A 9,795-nucleotide genomic window follows, 5' to 3' on the forward strand; every position below is an offset into this window, starting at 1 on the left:
CATATAAGTTTACATTTTTATTAGTGCTTTCAAGTAGATTTTAAACAGACTTCTGTTTATCTTCAAGCAGATTCTAATTTAAGTCCCCATCCTGCAAGCACTTATGCACATGTGTAACTTTAATCACATGCTTACTCCCACTGCAGTCTGATTTTAATCAGAAGAGCAGTTACACCAGGCTTCAGTGCTGGCAGAATCCTGCCATAGGCAGCAGTCACCAAAGAGCCGTAGTAACTCAATTGTCAAATGAGTGAATTACACCAAAAAACGGAAAAAATGCCTCTCTAACGTGAAGGAAGCTGACTGTTTCTAGGAAAGCTCTGCGTACACACAGAGGGGAATAAAGAGGAAGCTGCACTGATGCTCACAGCCTAAAAATTTTGGAAATGTATCTGCATTTTACTGTTTGTTATTTCATTGAGACAAACTGTGACACATATAGTAGCTATACATTTATATTCAATACCACAGTACCAGTATTTCCTCAATAAAAATTAATGCAGTCAATCTTGTGGGACTATGCATTATTTTAAAGTTTCATTGAAAACCATGGAAACTCTTACTCAAACATTGGACAAAATTGTTCTGCCCACCAAACTCCCATAACACACCCATTTTCCATTTGATTTCATCTGTATTAATTGCAAGCATCAGTACACCCATTGCCTTCTACGTATATGACCAAACCTGTAATCATCTGCAGAATGCAGACTATTAGTTTATTTTTTGATTATTTGGTTTTATCACTTGGCAAATAGTGTTTCATTACACAAACAAGATCCAAAGCATGTATCATGTTCCTACAACTGGTCCTTTTAGTCTTTGCCAATGAGCTCTCACCATGGGCGACGGCGAGTCTTACAATATTTGGTATTTTACCCAGACCCCAGAGAGAGCAATCAGGTGAACATCTCTGTTAATATTCCCAAAAATGGCTTTAGAAAAAATCCTGAAATATACTACTTGTATGTTCCTTAGAGTTTCAAAACTGAGTGATGAAAAAAAAAAATCCTTATCCTCTGTATAAGTTTGAATGATTTTTTTTTTTTTTTCAACTATCAAGATCATTTAAATGACATGGCTATTTTCTTTGAACATTCAGTACAGACATTTTGTTTTATCCATGGAGTCTCTTCTGCTAATTTAACGAGGCATCCATTCAGAACTCCCCCCCAAAACGTGGGACAATTCCACAGTTGCCACCTCAGTGTAACACTTGTGATTCACAGCTGTCCTGTTTTGGAGTAAATACTTTTTAAGGTGCTTCCAATGGGCTAGAACAGTCTCCTTCAAAAACCTGAGGGGCTGTACATCTGTACTAGTATCAGTATGTTTAGGAGCTGAAAGCTTATCAGCTACTGCTTCCCTGCGAGCTCTGGTCTTCCTTCTGCAACCAAATGATTTAACTTTCAAATCAAGCAGGTGTACAGCATTTTCTTGACATAAAACCAACAGCTTGTCAGGCTTCGTCAGACCCTTCACAATAATTACTTCCACAGCCCATGTTTTGTTTGATGGTTTAGATAATTAACTTCTTTACACATCAAAGTCCCATCATCCGTATGTTCTATTTCCTTTCTTCCGGACATTAAAAAAAAAAAAAAATCATTCAAAAGCAGAAGCACTCTCAAATCAATTTTCTTCAATAAGTACAGCTAACATGGAACTGAAAAGCCTACTGTAATCTTCAGTGGGTCAATATACTGTATTTATTTTAGCCCCAAACTGAAATGCAGCTGTTTGCCATATTCTACAAAACGAATTCAGATGTTCAGATTAGGTCACAGATTATTTCAACATGCCGTATTTTAATCATGAACTCTAGCAAAGAGAAGATAACTTCTGATTAACGCTAGCTGGAACTAGCAATTACGAGGTCTTATCCAGACAGCTCCAGCTTTTACAAATTCTTTTCGCATAATCAGAATCTTGCAGTAGTATGTGTAATAAAAATACATAATCTTTAATATAAATACACATTTTAAAGCATCTACTGTAACCTTGATATCTGTCACATAAAGCAGTCACAATAGAAAATAGCACTTGTTCCATATAAATGAGCAGAAGAAAATAAATCTTGGCTGGGGGAAACCAATTCTAAGATGTTTCTTGACAAATGTAGACCCATCCTTTTCACCGAGTTAAAACGGACAGGCAGACTTGCACTTCAGAGCCATCCTTTATAGGATCCAACTGAAGTTCCCAAGCAACACTAACTCACACTTAAAGCTGTTCAATCCATAAGCCACATGTACAATCCATGCATTTATTCAAGATCTAGTTGAGAGATCAAGTTCCAGTGCTCCTGAAACTGGGATTTAATACACAGGCTAGACTTGTACAGCACCAATCTCCAAGCTGCTTAATTTCATTTGGAAAATACATAAGCAACCTTGAGGAGAAGGGGAAAAAAAAAAAAAAAAAAAGATACTGCTCCATCTTTTATTCTGAAATACTTCTCAAATACTTCCACCAGCCACCATGGCCAAGTTGCTGTGTGAGGATCTCAGGGCTGCCAGCCCTCCGATATTTCTGCTCAAGAATTGATCAAAACTTAATCGGGAAGAGCAAACTTGTATCTCTGCAGCTTTCACTTTGAACAAAAGACAAATGAGCATCTTAGCTGGGTCAGTTTAAAACAAAAGTGTTTCTCAGAGGAGGGAAATTCAAATCTGAAAGGCCTAACAGAGTTTTACTCAAAACTCAATCCATATATAATTAAATAGTGTATAATAACTCAATAACGTATAAAGTCACTGGCTATATTTGTTTTCAGTCCCCCAAAGTGTTTGCAAAATCAAGTCACGTAGCTAACTTATCTATATTTCCTTGAGATTTTGTAAATTTTCTTATGTCTGTGACAGTGTAAAGCATGGTACTGCTGAAAAAACACAGTGATCCTGCACAAATTCTTACAGTAAGATTCTTACTGTAGATTTTATGAGGGCTTAATTCAAACATGCATCCATTGTGGATACTGCACCAGTCATCTTTTCTTGTCTTTCATAAATACATTTTGCACATAACCCAAACCATGCAGAAATGTAAAGACTGACAGATTTTCATCTATAGAAATCCAAGCAAGACAGGTAGGAAATAAATGCCAAGACAACAATGAGTTAACACAAAATTAAAACGAACAGTTGTGTTTTCACACCCCCTACTTCAGAGCAATTAGGTTAACTAGACTATCACCACCAAGGATTTTACTGCATACATGAGCTCACCAGCACACAAGAGAGCAGAAGACACAGCCTTCTAGGACTGGAGATGTGAGAACTTAATTAACTACAGGAAATCAGATTTTTGTTAGTGCATTTCTTAAATAAATAAATAAAAATCTGTAATCCCTGTTGAACACATGCAAGACTGGCTTTGTAAGTGTACGATGAAAAAATTTAAGAAACATAGTCAAATGCTGGAGTACATGTATTGTTTCACTGATCACCCACTCCTCCAGTAGCATGGAATAACTCAGAAACATATTAAGTTCCCCTGAGCTGTTCAAGCAGACTGGAACCAGAAATGGTCCTAAGCAAAAGGTCTCATATAAGTACAATGCCTGGATGACCTAGAATTTGCAGCAACAATTCAAAATCTGTAACAAAATTATTTTATCAGCCCCTAACTCATCCAGGTCTACCAGGTCACAATCAACTTGCTGTGTAACAAATAAGAAACAAACAATAGGGCGAACGACTTCCAAATTCCCTAAACACAGCCTCTTAAAAGCCAAGCAGATAAAGCAAAGGGACAATTTTTTTTATTTTTATTTTTTTTTTTAGGAACAGCCAGATCAAATGCAGGATGAGGAGAAGCGTGTGGGCAGGCAGTGATACATCTGTGTCAGGTCTGCACGCAATAATACTGTTCAAAGCTAGGGATGCAATATGAGCTTTCTTCCATTTTTTTAATTACTCAAAGTATCACAAAGTGGAACGCATGCACTATCCATGCTAAGGATAACACATTACATCTGCTATCGCTGCTTCCTTTTGTTACCTGATAGACTTGATTCTTACGATAGCTTTACTTTAAAGTGAATAACAGAATGAAATACTCATCTTATGGCTGTCAAGGTGCTGCCCCGATTTCGTCACCCAGACAAATCAGCATCTCATTTTTAACCATGACTCTCTTTCTTGGAGCAAAACATGTTCAGAAAGCCCAGAAGAATGTGTTCAGTTCACAACTGGACATCATTCTCCCCCTTTACCTTTAAAAGGCCACTCTCATTCGTTCCCATTTAGAAATGAAACAAGAAGCAAGCATGCCTGAAAACAAACAGCAAAACAAATCTTCAAATACATGCACCCATTGCCACTGAGATTAAGCTGTATCACATTGATCTTATCTTTACGACTGTCCTGTTCCACATGCCTAAAGAGAAAATAATCTGGAATGTTCATTTCTACACCTGATAAGAATTTATCTGTGTATTAATTTTACTGAAGACCTTAGATGAAAGCAATGAACACGCACGACTCTCTCTCGCTAACTTGTAGAGAAAGAAAGCCACTAACCTACTACAGACTAAAGCACAACCTCCTGATTCAGTTACGCCGTAACCACTGCATTTGACTAGAAATGACTCTATGTGCTCATATTTTAAGCTATTATTTGTCCATCCATGAGTTAGACATGACAGTTATTTAAGCCTCTTCAGAAACAGACCACAGAATGGCCTGGACTACTGAAAGAATACTAATACCCAGATGTAACTATTTTATTTGAGATTGAGAAACATACAGCATAATCTTACATCAGAGGTATGTCTCCACATCTGGAGATGTTTACAAATACTTCTCTCAGAGCTTCTAACTGAAGTCTAATCAGAGCTCTGTCCTTCCCCAGAAGTGAGTTTTTACCAAGAAGACAGGGAAAGTTAATCTCATGTATACGCTTACCCCCTGAACCGAACATGCAGCAGATTTGCAAAAATCTGCCACTTCTGGCAGCTCTTGGCAATGCAAATTAAATGCCAATGACTTCTTCTTCCTTCCTGCAGACACCGAATTTCCACGGCTTCCAGAATCCAGCTCTTGTAACCATAACTTTGCACTAGTAATAGTTTTTTTTTTGTTTCTCCAAAATGCATTTTACTGGCAGCATTCTAGATTTTCTGTACTAATTATTTAATTATTGCATAGACACACAATTTAATGACCAGGATCTTCCTGCAGTAAACCCTGCCAATTTTCTGTGAAGCAACCATAGCTTGCACATTTTGTGATAAGAACTGGCTTCAAACCTTTGGGACTGACATACGATTCCAGCACGCAAAGAACTGACCCCAACCTGTAATTTACTCAATAGTTCACTTTTCCTGAAGAGCAAAACATCCATATATGAATACGTAGACCTCAACCCAGTTCTGCCAGTGTGCTTTTCCGCTCTTCAGCCAACAAGCAAATCCATCAGTCATCTTGGCGCCCATCTGCCCTCACTTCCATCTAGAGTAACTTCAATGTTAAGGTTTCAGGAATGCAGCTGGATTCTCTGAAAAGCAGTATCAACTTTATTGCCTCCTAGCGATAGCTTTAAATTATTCTTTCCTCTGTAGAATTTCTCTTTCCAAATCTTTCTTTCACCTACTTCCACCTGCTCAACTCCTTTCAGGATGGCATTTTCTCCACAACCCATCACGTTGATCCTCCCCTTCGACATCACCCTGAGCTGTCTTTAATTCTCTATTTAGAGTACAATTAGAATCATTTTGTGATATAGTTGACCCTGACCATAGCCGAATACTCTGGCATATGAACTTTTTCATACTTTGCCCATTGCTGCCCTCAAGTATATCAAAAATTCCTAATGAAGCAACACAAGTCAAGTGCATAGCTGAGATTATAAGATTTTTTTTCTGGTTTTATTGTTGATCTGTTCCTCTCCTTTCTGAGATCACTGCTTGCCATCATAAATTTAAATTCCCTAAAGCAGAAAACGCTTACCTCCGTTGTTATTTATTTGCACAACACCCAGCACAAAGCAAACTAAAATGATAACAGACAGAGCTTCAATATAGATGAGTCATTATTAGTTAGTAATATTCATGATTTTAGTTAATATTAAACCTAGTTCCTAAGAAGTAGGTCTAACAGTTGCAAAAACTAGGTCTAGTGGTAAGTCAGTAACATCCCCTTCCAGAAATCTCACAATCACAGATGATTTCTGATAGATTTCTGCTAAAACATTCCTTTCTTGAAAACACACATTTCCCCTCATTATTAAGTGTATCATTCTTAAAAGCTATTAAGAAATATCAAGAGAGATATCCAGTATGATTTACATGGGCAATGTTTGCCAGAGTTAGGCCAACACCGAGGTGCTCCAGATTCCCCTTCCAGGCAAGCTCTTGGCCCCTTTTTTCCATTACTGTTACTTCTCCTGTGGCAGTACAGCGAGCCGTGCGAGCTAGAAACTTTACAGTTGACTCTGTGAATACCTGATTGTAATCAAACACGGTACTTCAAACGTATGCAAAATATAGGGGTAGTGGAAAGCCAAAGCTTATTTATAAATAGAACTTTATACTGAGTGATCTTGGAGATGAATGCTTACCTAGGGTAGTTCAAGTTAATAATGATTACATGTAGCACTATGAATGCCAAGCATCCCAGACACAAATTACTGATCTAATCAATAATGTTTTCAGTACCTTTGACACGCAGCTTTCTGCTCAGCCCCCAGAAAACTCATAACTGAGTCACTGCTGCCTGCTTCCATGAGAACATGAGGCCTAACCAGCTTCCTTTTCTTTACATACTTGATATATCTACACTTCTGGGTATTTCACAACTGCAACAAGAGCGTCAACTCAATTAGTTTCTCTGGGATAATCACGGTGCATGGGTTTGGCCCCATGCCTTAAAACACCCTTGCAATAATGACCTAGAAATACACTGTCTAGCTGGTCTCACGGCTTGAGGGCATCACAGCAGAAAAGCAGTAACAACACAAACAGCATTCAGTGTCACCTTAGACTATTATATAGTAATTCTTCAAACATTTGTAGCTTACTAAATAATAACTTGCTTATACTGACGAGTTTCTAATTGACTAATCAAATTTAAGACAGCTCCATTCTGTGTTATTCATCATTAAGTCCCTGAAAACAATTCTGTTGGTTATGACACTCAGAGGCTTAGAAAATAATCTAGAGGCCACTGAATCCTGTTAAACCTTAGGCCATGTTTCCAAATCCATATATTCAAAACCCGTGAGCCACTAAAGCACAGAGAGATTTCTCATTTACTGCTCCAAAGTCATGTCTCTGAGATTTCCTGCTCCTGGTTTTTTAGCATATTCTGGTTAGATGTCAACCTTTTCTCCAGAATCAACACAACTTCCTGTACGTAAATGAAACATAACAACTTTGTACATTCACAAGACTCAGAGACAAGACTTTCAGAAAGCCATACAAACTGGAAATGCTGCTTGCAATATCAACATTCATATCTGTACAGCAACAATACAAAGGACAAAAAGTCACCAAAATAAAATCTGATTTGCATATTAGTAACATGAGTGCATGAGCCAGCACAAGGTCCACCAAAGTTAACAGAAAGAATGACACAGCCTTCCATGCCATTTGGATCTGGACAACAATAAAGAAAAATATGTAAAAGGGATGAAAGGGAGGGTGCACTGCACCCTGCCAAGTAAGCCAGCACCGCGCTGGGTGCAGTGCCTTAAGTCAAAAGGAAAGAGAGGCCTGCACCGAGAACGAGAATGACGTGGGAGTTAGATCAAAGACTTCAAAAGAAAGTTTAAGCATATCATCAACAGAACTGCAAACTTGGAAACAGGTTCACTCTCAGGAAATCTGATGTCTCACAATAAGCCATTAACACTAACGCCACACAGCAAACTTGGTAATGCACAGCGTCAGGCTCTTGCCTCCCCTCCATGTACACACTAATAAATATTTTGCATGTGTATTGCTTTGCATTCATAGACTGCAAAGAATTCATTTGTATAATTTCTAGGAACTTATAAGCAGTTGATCTGAACATAGGACATATGAAAATATAGTTAGTAAATAATAAAACCACTTAAAGTCTACACAGAGAAGTGTTCTTTCAGAGCAGCAGTTATCCCTAGGTTTTAGCATTTAACAGTAACCAATAAATTCCGTAAGAAATAACACAAGATTTCTATCAACAAACCACCATGCCTGCTTGTGCAAAATAAACAAAATCCACTCCTTCCAGAGAAATATTACAAACGCCTGACATTTCACAGCATCGGAGAGACGAGAAATTACTTCCACCCCACAGTAGGCAGCATATGGCAGGTCAGAGTCCGACCTGGGTTACATAACCTTAAGTTTACAATAATAGATAAATAAATAAATAAAAAACAGAACCGTCTCCCAACTTAGCTAGAGGACAACCAAAGCGACAAGGCAAGGTGCAACGACCACGCAGGCCACAAGCCATGCAAGAGCAGAGCGAGGGCAGCTGGCTGCAGCCTCCCAGCTGCGGCATTCCCAGGGGCTGGCACTGTTTTATGAAGCACCCAAGGGCTGGGGAGCTGGGAGGGGGCTGGCAGCCGGGCACCAGCCCTCACCACACAGCCCTGGGTGAAGGCAGGACCCCTTCTGAGCATCTCGGCTCTGGCTGCAGCGCAGGAGGTTTTCTGCGGAGGAAAATCCCTCCGTGCCCGGGCTGCTCGCCACCCAGCCCGGCGGTGGTCGCACGGGGCACCCTGTGCTGCCCGGCACGACCTGGGAAATGTTAAAAATCCCTGCACGACCCCGGGGTTAGCAGCCACCTCCCAACCCACAGGCAATGCACACCCCCCCCCCAAAAAAAGAAACACCCCACCACCACCACCCCCTCCCGGCAGCGAGGTTAATATTCCTAAAGCCCCCCACCCACCCACCCCCCGCCCCAAGGAGCGACCCTGCTTAGTTAGTCGGTTAACAGCAAGGCATCGTTTGCTTGCTTTTGCTGGTGACTCACTCAAAGGCTCACCCCCGGGGATGGATGGATGGATGGATGGTTGGATGGAGGAGGAGGAGGCTGAGGTGTGCGGAGGGGGGGGGGGAGGAAGGAAGGAAGGTAGGAGCAGCCTGGCTTGGTGGTGCCCAGTTTCCCCCCACACACCACCCCCCCCCGTGTGCTGCTGTCCGAAACAGGAAAGCGAGGGGCAGGAACTGAACCTCGTTCCTTCCCCTCTAGGCACTGCGTGAACCGAGGAGAGAAAAGAGAGGGGCGAAAATAGGGGCTAATATCTCTTCCCCCCCCCCCCCCCCAGCAGCAGCAGCAGCAGCCGCTCTCCGGCGCAGGGCTGCCAGGGGGGGAAAATGGCGCCGCCCGCGGGGGAGGGGCCGGTTCCGCCACACAGCGGCCGCCGCCGCCTCCATCTGCTGTGTGGCAGCCGCGGCCTCCCAGGGCGAGGGGTGGGACCGGGGAGGAGCTGGCCGCCGATGGGATCCTTCCCTCAGCAGCCTCTGGGCCGTTTCCCTCGGCAGCCGCTGGGTTTCTTCCCTCCCTCCTCCGCCGCCTCTTCCTGCCCGCCGCCGCCGCCGCTCCCCTCAGCCGCTTTCTCGCCTGCCCGCCTCGGGCAGGTGCGGCCTGGAGGCTGAGGGAGGATTTTGGGGCTTCTCTCGGTGTTAAAGACCGGAGAGGCTTTGGGGAGGGGAGGCTGGTCCCCCCCGGAGCTTGGATTTATGCGGGTGTTTGTGTTGCTGCCTCAGTCAGGTAGCGCTGCGCTCCTGGCTCCGCTGTGACAGCGCTGGAAAGAAGTGTGGAAGTAGCAGTGCTTTCACCTCACGGTGTAAAACAGCAA

General features: G+C 41.9%; 1 protein-coding gene across 2 annotated transcripts in view; it reads right to left on the reverse strand.

Moving 5' to 3' along the window:
* Positions 1-9,218, reverse strand: part of SUPT3H (SPT3 homolog, SAGA and STAGA complex component) — a 277,708-nt gene extending 268,490 nt beyond the window's left edge. Inside the window, exon 1 of one of the 2 annotated variants that reach the window (XM_082758111.1) lies at positions 8,979-9,218. The gene's annotated coding sequence lies outside the window, so the exon portion shown is untranslated. Of the gene's footprint in view, positions 1-8,966 lie in introns of both variants that reach the window. The other variant, XM_082758110.1, reaches the window with a different exon arrangement.
* Between the last annotated feature and the right edge of the window lie 577 nt (positions 9,219-9,795).

This window comes from Aythya marila (genome assembly GCF_965140915.1).
Source record: "Aythya marila genome assembly, chromosome: 3".
Lineage (NCBI taxonomy): Eukaryota > Metazoa > Chordata > Aves > Anseriformes > Anatidae > Aythya > Aythya marila.